The sequence below is a fragment of the Peromyscus leucopus genome, chromosome 19, assembly GCF_004664715.2.
Source record: "Peromyscus leucopus breed LL Stock chromosome 19, UCI_PerLeu_2.1, whole genome shotgun sequence".
In the NCBI taxonomy this organism is placed as follows: domain Eukaryota; kingdom Metazoa; phylum Chordata; class Mammalia; order Rodentia; family Cricetidae; genus Peromyscus; species Peromyscus leucopus.
Genome location: NC_051079.1, coordinates 82,786,245 through 82,797,167, shown reverse-complemented (window position 1 = coordinate 82,797,167; position 10,923 = coordinate 82,786,245).

Below are 10,923 nucleotides of genomic sequence, written 5' to 3'. Positions count from 1 at the left end.
CGGAGGGAGTACTGGCGGCCTGTGGGGTGGCTGGTGGTCTCTCTGAGTGGAGAGTCCCTCTCAGAAACACGAACAAAAAACCAGACACCATGATTTCCTAGAGTGATGAGCTTAATTGTTCTGGAATCATTTCTTTTGAGCACTTGGAAGCATCCCAGAAGTAAACAGCATGTTTTAAATTAAAGAAGAGCTCACTCTGGAGATCCTCTCTGCAACGCTGGTCATGCTCAAGAAGGGGATCCGAGAGCGGTGGGATGAATGGGGGGTGGGGTGGGAACCTGTGTGCGTTACCAGTCTGCAGTGAGATCCGGGATATGGAAACATTTCTACTGTGAGAGTTTTGTTTATGGAGTTGCTGCCCGGCTCCAGCAGAGGCCAATGAGTGTTGTTTTTTACCCATAGGAAGTCATTCTGAAGTTCCATTGATGGGGCGATGGGGACCTGGCCTGGCTCACACTAGACACCCGGGAATAATGGCCTTCAGAAAGCCCATGTATTTAGTGAGTGCGTCAGAGTGGCCTGGATGGGAAGCAGGGATGTGAAAGGAGACAAAGGAGACATGTGGGGACAAGGTCACTTTTCCGTGGCTGTGGTGAAGTACCCTGACAAAAGCCGCTGACGGGAGGGAGGGTTGACTTTGGTTTGTAGTTTTCTGGTGGGGAAGTCAGGGCGGCAGGAATGTGAGGGGACTGGTCGCTTGTCCTCAGAAGCAGGGAAGGGTGGAGGCTGGTGCTCAGCCGGCTTCCTCTAGCCCAGGAGGAGCTAGCCACACAGGGAGGGTGGCTTAGAGCCACGGAACGGAGGCTTTGCATGATGCTCTACTGGAAAAAAAGTAATGAGCATATTATAGGAAATGGCCTCCGTGGGAACCCGTTAACCAAGGACCGGTTAACCAGTGCCACGGGAGGCCTCCGGCCCCTGGATAAAGCCTGGCTAGTCTCTGCCTGCATCTCAGGCCTGTTCCAGGCGGCGTGCCAACGACACAAGGCAGGGCTAAGCAAGCCTCTTGTTATCTCCCAGGCCCTTGGGGGATTCGGTCTCTCTGCATCCTGCATCCCACTTAGCCTTTCCCATCAGGAGCCCAGGTGTACCTTGGGTTCTAATTGGCCTTAATAATAAAAACCCGGATCCAGATACTGGGGTAAATGATGAAAGATCAGGGAGCCAACAGAGCCAACCACAGTCACCCCTTCCTTACCTCAACAACTCCTCAGCCTCTAAGAAGATTTTTCCATCACTTGGCAACAAGCCAAGGAAATTCATTATAAGGAAATGTCCTACTTGCAGCCCAGGTAAGCCTTGAACTTGAATCCTCATTTCTCATCTCCAGAGCAGCTAGGATTGCAGTCCACACCACTAGGCTTAGGTTTGGTTCTTAAGTTCTATACAAAATCCTTGCTTCCTATTCTGTAGTTAAAATGCACAAAATTTTTTCTGGCAAAAAAAAAAGTCTTTTAAATAAAATAAGACTGTCATTATATTATTATGTGTTTATTTTTTCCTTATCGTATGAGAAAGGCCAGCACATTGCAAAGAGGCTAAGATAAAACCTTACAAGCAAGTCAAAATAGATCTTATTTTACTTTTAATTGACACATTAAATTGCATAGATTCGTAGAGTGCCATGTGTATTAGGACACCTCTATACACCGTGGAATGCTGTAATGATGATAATTAACCCATCTGTAACCCCAGTGTTTACTGTTCCTTCCTTTAAAACCTGCGGTGGTTTTGAAACACACAGCGGCTTGCCATTAACCATTGCTGTCACGTCTCACAACAAATCACCGCCATCTACTCCTCCCGTCTGACCTTTGCTACCCTCTAACAAGTCTTTTCAGCACAAAGCAATTAGCATAGTAATCTGTTGCCTGTCCCTTCAGCTTTTCCTCCTGTGTAAAAATGTTACAAAATGCCATTATCAGCACCCAAGGTTCTGGAATCTGCAAGGACATTAGGTCATTAACATCTTGGTGTTACTTTCCTTTCCTATGAGGGTGTGAGGTAGATTTCATTAGCAGAACAAGCCCTAATTCATCCTAGTATGTTGCCGCCTGCATGTGCAGGACTCAGCATCATGGTTACCACATAGGTCTCAACCGATTGTTCTCTAACTGGAACTGAGGGGTGGCGAGCCGAGAACCAGACCCCACCAATTCCATCAGGCCTGTTGTGTTCCCATAACAAGGCAAGCAGTGAGCAAATACTGTCTAATAAACTGGACTGGTTTATTGTAAGATGACAGTATATAAGATTTCTGTGTGGATATAATTGGATTATTGGAAAGAAAAATTGGCTTCTTATGAGGCAGTGATGTTAATCCAGGCTGCAGAATATACTCACTCAGGACACTTTTAATAATAGCGGTTAGGCCTCCCTGACATTCAAACTCAACTGGCCTGGGTTATTCTTTTGTCGGCATGTTATTTTTTTGTTCTTTGTTTTTTTTCCCCATGATTCTGAGGATCAAATCCAGGGGTCTCCTTAACTCTAGGTAAGATTTTTCTGAGCTATATCCCCAGCCCTATAAGCATTTTTAAAGAGTGCACCCCAAGAAATTAGAACTAAGGTCATGTAAACAGATGCTTATTTATATATTTATAATGTATAAAAACACATCTTGGCCCTACTTTGGATTTATTCCCATCTGGCTCAGTGGGAAAAGCAAGCTAATTTGAAGAAACCAACAGGCTGAGGTAATATTCTATGCATGATGTTACCCTGCTCATATTATGAGCTGGTATGATCAGGAACCTTAAAGTCAGCACAGTAAAGCCAATTTTACACATATCTTCCTTACGAAAATGGCTGTGATGATCTTAACAAGATACGAGTAGAGTGTATGGGAAAATGATAATAACTGATATGTAGGAACCCAAGGTTTTTGTATAAGAAAGCCTAAAAATTGACAATTTTTAGAAAAAAGATATCTCAGAAGGGTTTAATAAAATTGACTGCTCACAAGGACAGCAGGGACCTTCTAACCGAGAAGTGCCAGAGGATATGTTTCTAATGTCTTATGATGGATGTTGACTGTCTCCCAAGGGCCCTGGTGTTGAAAGCTTGACCCCATGCCTAAAGAACTACCGGGGGATGGTGGAACTGCCACCAACAAGCTGAGTTTCTTTTGTTTTCCTCGGATTGAAATAAAATTAGGAGAAGTGCATCCCCTTAGCACTAGCTGCTCTGAATTGGGGGTGTTGGGAACCCATCACTCAGGGTTTTCTTAGCTCTGAGTTTCAAGTGCCAGTGGCCCAGCGTCTAGCTGCTAGTACTCCAGCCAGGGCTGGAGACAATGAAAACTTAGCTATGGGTGATACAGCTCCCCCACAAGCTGAAGCCAGCAACTCTTCATGGCTTTCCAGCACTCTTCTAGCAGCCAGGGCTAGGCGCTCTTCCATGGCCTCAGCTCTTCATAGTCTCTGATGTTTACTTGCATTCTTGACTCTCCGTGACCCCTCACGTTCTACATTCTGTTCTCCACGGTGTCATGTTCTACATTCTGTTCTCCACGGTCTCTCATCTTCTCAGTATTTAGACTGTCCTTCATGGCTCATCTCTCTACCGTTTCTGCACCAGGATGCTCTTCGGAACTCATCTTCTACCTCTTCCTGGGCTGGCCACACCGGGAAGTTGATTGTTCACTTGGTAATCAGCACAGCACCCATGGCAAAAGCTCCCAAGTCAGTACGGAAACCCACTCGGAGCAAGTGTTGATGGAGCCTGAGCGGCGTCGTGAGGAACTACAGCTTGGGAGGTGAGAGCACACTCCTGCCTGCTCTTACTGATAGTCACACAGGTACATCAGCTGTTGTGTGCGGGAGAAATCCTCCTCCTCAGCCAGGTTCGAGACCACTGCACTGCAGGCTGCAGTGTGTGCAAGTGAGGTTACCAGCAGTGGAACTAGGCAGAATCATCTCAGGGTCCTCTGAACTGGTTATGGCCAAAGCAGAGCCGCCCGAGGCAGAGCATAGTTACGGAGGTGAAAAAAGTCTCTTCAGGGAGAAGCTGGTTTTAAGTTTTCCTTGGGCAACCTAGAGGGTTTTTGAAACAGTTCTCAGCCATGACTGTCTTGATGACAGCTCTCGGGAACAGCTGAAGGAGTGGCTGCGTGATTGACAGCTCCCGAGGCCTCTAAGAGAGGGTGCTCTGGAAGCTGAGATTGCCTCCTGCGCTGTCTCTGGGGAGCGGCAGCATGTTGTTCACAGTCTTGGTGGACTCGGGAACCACGAAGACAATAACAGCCACTCCCCTCAGCCTTTGCCTCCGCCTGTCCTGCTGTGGTCACTAAGTTTCATCCCTGGAAAACTGCTGCTGTGGCCAACCAAGCAGGAAGCTGTCACTCAAGCAGCCCGAATGACCCCGACAGACAGTTTTTAGAGGAACAGCGTTAAGAGATGTTTACAATAAAGATTTAAGATGCAGTGAACTTTTTCTAAGAAGACTTAACCTCGAGCCAAATAGCCTTATGGAGAGGATCCAGTCCCTGTGTTCAGCACGTTGAGGAGATGGAGCCCAGTGGAAGGAATTGAGATCACTTTTCTCTTTTCCCTGTTGCCTGCCGTGAAGCACTGCTTCCTCATGAACTCAAAAGCAGAGGTGTGACGAGAGCACAGGTGGAAGTGTGTGGAAAAGTTTGAAAAGCTGGCTACCTTCCTTTTGCCATCTTCGCACACCACCACCACGGTGCACATCTTTACACACCACCACCACGGTGCACATCTTCCCACACCACCACCACGGTGCACATCTTTGTACACTGCTGCCATAATGCACATCTTTGCACACCGCCAACATGGTACACATCTTTACACACCACCATGGTACACATATTTACACACCACCATGGTGCACATCATTGCACACTGCTGCCATAGTGCACATCTTTGCACACCGCCCATGTACACATCTTTACACACCACCATGGTACACATCTTTACACACCACCACCATGATGCACATCATTGCACACTGCTGCCATGGTGCACATCTTTGCACACCGCCACCATGGCACACATCTTTACACACTACCATTGTGCACATCATTGCACACCGCCACCATGGCACACATCTTTACACACCACCATGTGCACATGAATGTCTTGAAAGATGCTCTTGAGAACATCAACGATTCTGAGAAGAGAGGCAAATGCCAGGTCCTCATCAGGCCATGCCCCACAGTCATCATTCGGCTCCTAACTGTGAAGATGAAGCATGATCACATCGGCAGATTTGGAATCATTGATGACCACAGGGCTGGGAAGATTGTTGTGAACCTCACAGGAAGGCTGAACAAGTGTGGAGGGATCAGCCCTAGATTGATGTGTAGCTCGAAGATCTAAGATGGTGGAAGAGCCTGCTACCATCCGCCAGTTTGGCTTCTTTATACTGACAACCTCAGATGGCATCATGGACCAGGAAGAAGCAACACACAGCACACAGGAGGGGAAATCCTGGGGCTCTCTCTAAAGATAAAAAACACATACACACAAAGCCTCCATAGACTGGGGCAAAAAATGTAGTTATCTTGGGTGTTTTGTTAGAGTGATATAAAAGCTGGCTAAGTGTCTGCCAGCATACTAAGAAGACATTTCTAGTCACGAAATGTTTGAAGCATCTGCCTAAAATTAGCAACAAGATAAGATGACCCATTTTATTATTGCCACTTTCCCGAACCACTATAATCTCTGACTGTGTTCCAAATGTTTATCCGTGTATCCACAGACAAGCACAGCTCTCACTTTTCATTAAAGAAACAGAGACCATCACAGGAAACCACAACTGGTCGGAATGCAGCGAACAACTGGCTGTGGGTGCGCATCTCCAATTGATAAATCTGCAGGGCAACCCATCGGAGAAGAGGGGGCAGAAAGGCGGTAAGAGCCGGAGGTCCAGGGTGTGGGCCACCTGTGAGATCCTTTCTCCTGTACACGACAGGGCAGCTGCACCCATAAAATCTCACCGATACAGCTGCCTAAACAAGACAATGTAAGTTGGCATGTCCGTGTGGATGGGGGCAATCTCATAAGACCCTAGCCCTAGATGGAGACCTACAGGTAGGTAATGACTGCTGAGCAGGAGAACCAGTCTGCTTCAGCAATGAGCTCCCTGAGAAGTTATTTGATTTCAAATGGTCAGCCCTAGAGACACACACAAAGGAACAACCCTAAATGAATTCAGTAGGATGTGGGGTGTGTGTGTATGTGTGTGTGACTAAGACAATAACATTAAATTGTATAAATTATTGGAAAGAAACATGTTTAGTAAGATGGCTATATATAAATTTAAATATAAAATTCAATGACAAAATGATAACATAATAAAATCCCATGTAAATTACATTAGAATAAATATAAAAGATACTTTTGAAACCCATACATACAAAACCTATACACATAAAGGGATTTTTATTTTATTTGAATTTAATTTTTTTATTTTTGAGACAGGAGTTCCTGTGGGTAGTTTGATGCCTATCCATGATTTGCATAACAAAGCTGGCCTTGAACTCACAGAGATCCACCTGGCTCTGCCTCCTGTGTGCTGGGATTAAAGTTGTGTGCCACCACCACCTGGCCCATAAAGAGATTTTAAAGAAAGCACAAACAGATGGATTGGTGGGTACAGCATCACAAAGACAGATATTCTCTCCAAATATATTTCTAGAGTTAATGCAGCTCCAGACAGAAGAACTTCTAAGTGATTTGCACCATGAAAGTTAATGGAATTGTTTTGATGGTCCTAACAGTTTGTGTATGTGTGCATTAAAAAAAATTTAAACATAAAAAACCATACCATCTGTAAAAAAAAAAATTATGTTTTTTCTTTATGACTTGGATGCCCTTGTTTCTCTGTCTTGCTAAGTGTTCTGGCTAGGATATAAATTGTTTAAAACACACAGCCACTTCACTTAGACTTACATGTCATAAGATTTTTAAAAGAACATACGAATGTATTGTAATTTTGTCTTTACTATATAAGATACAAATACGATATAAATTGCGCAGAAGTATTTATGTAAAATACATATTTCCTTTCTATTTGTGTAAAGTTCAATCAATAATAGTAAAAGCAAGCAATATGTGATGCACATGGAAATATCCTTAGTTTGTTACTGGCCTAAGTTACATAACACCAGAAATAAAATATGAATTCCATGGGTAAGGAAAGCCAAGGGACTAGCCATAGTCTCGCTGGCTACTGAAGGCTGTGACGTCAGCTAGATCAGCTTATTTCATAAACAGGCAGGCACTGGACACCCACTTACATTATTTTTTTCCTTCACTTTTTAACCACATTTGCTGAGGATTTCCCTGTCAGGTGTGTCCCAGAGTCATAACCACAATCTCACCTTAGTTCTGTTCTTGCTTGCACACACTTGTTGGTGAAGATGGCCATGGATGGAAAATTCCTGTATTTCTACAAAAAAAAAAAAATGTTCTGTACCAGGAGATTGAGGCAACAACTATGATTAAGGAAATGTCCCACATTTCTTTCTTTTGAAGCATCCAACAGAAACATGTTTCCTTTGCTGAGCATTGTTGGAGAATCTGGTGTCGCCTGGCAACTCTTCATCAACAAGCTCCTGCTGGAAGTGTTGCCTCTTGGGACATTTCAGTGGGAATGTCAAGCACCTTTTTGGTATTCTCCTGGTCCGGTGTGACCACTTGGTGACATCTCTGCTGAAGTATCTTCACTACTTTTAGTTGTATCTATCATATCTTATTCAACCAGCTGTTTGTTTTCAGAATCTCCGCCTTGGTTTGAACTTGGGTCTGCGTGATCTCTCCTGGATTTAGAGTTTAGGTGTCCTTGAGATGGTTCAAATCCCTCTTTGTCTCCTTGCATGACAGACTCTGAGGAAATAAATCCCATGTTCTTCTCCTTGTAATGGGAAAACAGTTGTCTTGGAAGTAGAACTTCTAATAACCGAGTGATGCTGAGTTCTTGAACTATTTCAATAGTTCACTTCCATGATTGGCTCCTTTAGATTATTGTTAAACTTAGGCGGACATTTCTCTGTTTTGGGACTTCGAGGATGTTTCTCACAACCAGAACATCCAAGTTCTATTTTCCTCAGTTTTGAAAATGGTTTTTCATCATGTTTTGTTCTTTTCCATTCTCACCAATATTATTATGTTTCTGGGTGGGGGGGTGGTCATAGTTCTGCTTAGTAATCTTCCTGAGTAAGTGCACACCTTGTCCCCCATCAATGTTATTCCAGCAGCTTCTCCCCGGACCTTCTCACTGTCAAGCACCTGCAGCCTCACCCAAGGAGCATGTTGGACAACTGGTTGAAGCTTCTGTTGGTTATACTTGCACAGCAGGTTGCATTCACAGGTGCCAGTAAGAACCAGTCTCTGCAGTCTTTCATATCAAGCGTATACTCCATTTATTGACAAGGGCAATGCTCTGGAGTTCCTTGCTTTCCGTTGAAGACATGCACTTTTTTCTTTATTGTCTATGGAGCCCTAAGAACGGTTATATGAATCAGAAAGCATGCTGGGCAAGTTTAGATAATATGCTTGGGGCCCTATGATCTTTCTGTACTTACACTGTGAACGTCTCCTACTATCAATTTCTTTACAGAAAGACATTGGCCCTGATTCCACTCCATCACCAACATCCACACCAGAAACAACTTAGTTTTGCTTTGGGTAATTCCGAGTCACCTGAAAGTAAGTATCAAAGAAAAGTTGCCAGTGAAGAAACAGCTACATTGTCTCGAGGTGGTATAACTACTTTCTCCATGTTTGCAGCTCCCTCTACGTGGAGAGCGGAGGAATGCCAGCTTGTCTTGGGATGCCGTCTTTGGAAGGGACATCTGATTGGTAGCTACAGAGGGTTCTCTCTTTAAGGTAAGTGGCATTTGTGTTAGACAGGCACTGGAGCAGACATGGCTGAGGTGGGATCATCGAAAGGGACAAGCCCCTTAAGTCTGCACCTTTGTTTTTCAGAGGGAGTGCATCTCTTCCCTGCAGACCCTTAGCTGCTGATGAACTGTTACACTTGCCTTGGTCACTAGAACCATGGCTTGGATGTGCTCTCTGTCTGTGGCAGACCCATCTTTGTTCTTCTGCTTCAGTGACTGTAGCACACTCTGCTATTTTTCAGACATGACGTCTTCTTTACTATTATCTTGTAGCTCCATCCAGAACGTCTTTGCCTCATTCACCACCTTTCCCCCCATCTTTTGGTGGTGTTTATACAAATTTCTTCAAAATTAAGTTCATCAGAAAATGTATCGGGAACCACTTTGATTGGAGACTATTGCCTGAGTATGGGAGGAGGCTCTATGAAATCTGGAGCCCTCGGACAGAATGTGTCAGTATGCATTCCTGTCTTAGGGTTTTATTGCTGTGAAGAGACAACGTGACCATGCCAACTCTTATAAAGAAGAACATATAACTGAGGCTAGCTTACAGTTTCAAAGCTTTAGTCCATCACTGAAGGAAGCTTGGTGGGAAGCAAGGCGGCATGCAGGCAGATGTGGTGCTGGAGAAGGAGCCAAGAGTTCTACGTCTGGATCTGTAGGCAGCAGGAAGAGAGAGTGAGCCACTGGGCCTGGCTTGAGCTTCCGAAACCTCAAAGTGACACACTTCCTCCAATAAGGCCACACCTACTTCAACAAGTCTACAAATCCTAATCTTTTTGGATAATGCCACTCCCTATGAGCCTATGGGGGTCATTTTCCTTCAAAGTACCACCATTATATAGTATTCTTTGACATTTGAGTTTTCATGTAGAAACTGTTGTTGAAAAGACTTTCAGGCCAGGCGGTGGTGGCGCACGCCTTTAATCCCAGCACTCGGGAGGCAGAGCCAGGTGGATCTCTGTGAGTTCGAGGCCAGCCTGGGCTACCAATGAGTCCCAGGAAAGGCACAAAGCTACACAGAGAAACCCTGTCTTGAAAAACAAAAAAAAAAAAAAAAAAAAAAAAAAAAAAAAAAAAAAAAAAAGAAAAGACTTTCAGGATGATTACTAGTCCAAGTTAACAGACACATGCATCTTCATTAACACCTATACTGATAGCTGTATGGTCAGAACTACTTAAAGAAAATAAATGTTAATTCGGTGTTTTGGTCCACAGATGCATGAAGCATTCTGTGAGATGGGCCAGTGGTTAAGGCTTCCAGGTCCTGTGTCAGCATTGCATGCTGTCCTGCATGGCTGTGAAGTCGCTCAGGTGCTGGGGAATCATCTTCCGTGTCCATGACCGTGTCTCTCAGCATCCCTTATAACTAGCCCTTCTTGTTCTCTGTCTTAGTGGCTTACCATGCCCATGTGTGCATATATCCATATATACATGTATTACTGGCTAGATCCGCATATGAGAAGGAACAAGTGGGGTTTCTGGGATTGTGCGCTCTTTCAGACAGTCTTGATTACTCCTCTCCACAGTGGGGTACCTCTGCTCTCTGTCACTACCAAATTCAGTCTGTGCTGAGCCTTAATGTAGCTGTGAAAACTCCCATGTAAAGGGCTGTGGCTGTTCACTGTCCTCCCGAGAGCAGGAAGGATGCTAGCCTTCCCAAGGTCCAGAGTCTACACTCTACCAGAACTCTGTTGGAGGAAGACATTGTTGTCCAGCACAGAGCTTTCCTCCCACACAGTCAAACTACTTCTTGCTTACCCTCAGGTCTTGGCTATAACATTCTGACCAGTTTATGGATGCAGAAGCTGGTGCAGCCGAGGCTGGTCTTGGACTCTAGATCTTCTTGTCTCCTCACTCACACACCTGCTTCCATAGTCTGAGAACTGGTGTTTCTGATGCATGCCACCAAGCTCTGCTCCCATTCTGACTCTCTTCCGCAAATTTTGAGGTGTCTAAAATTCTTGTCACACAAACATTAGCCTGTTTGACATCAGGGTTTACCATGGTGATGCTATTGACCCAGTCATATTTATTCCTATGATCATCTTGGG